Consider the following 365-nt stretch of genomic DNA (forward strand, 5'->3'; position numbering starts at 1 on the left):
CAAGCCGCACCTCCATCTCCTACCGACCAACCTCATCCCGCCCCCTTGACCTGTCCGTCCTCCCTGGACTGACCTATCCCCTTCCTAACTCCCTACCTACACTCACCTTTCCTGGCCCCATCCCCGCCTCTTCGACCTGTTTGTTTCCTCTCCACCTATCCTCTCCTCTATCCCTCTTCTATCCGCCTCCCACTCTCTCCCTATTTATTTCAAAACCCCCTTCCCCTCCCCCTTTTCTGATGAAGGGTCTAGGCCCGAAACGTCAGCCTCTCTGCTCCTATGATGCTGCTTGGCCTGCTGTGTTCATCCAGCCCTGCACCTTGTTGTCTCGGATTCTCCAGCATCTGCAGTTCCTACTATCTCTG

This window comes from Rhincodon typus, unplaced genomic scaffold (genome assembly GCF_021869965.1).
Source record: "Rhincodon typus isolate 14 unplaced genomic scaffold, sRhiTyp1.1 hic_rhity00014342, whole genome shotgun sequence".
NCBI lineage: Eukaryota > Metazoa > Chordata > Chondrichthyes > Orectolobiformes > Rhincodontidae > Rhincodon > Rhincodon typus.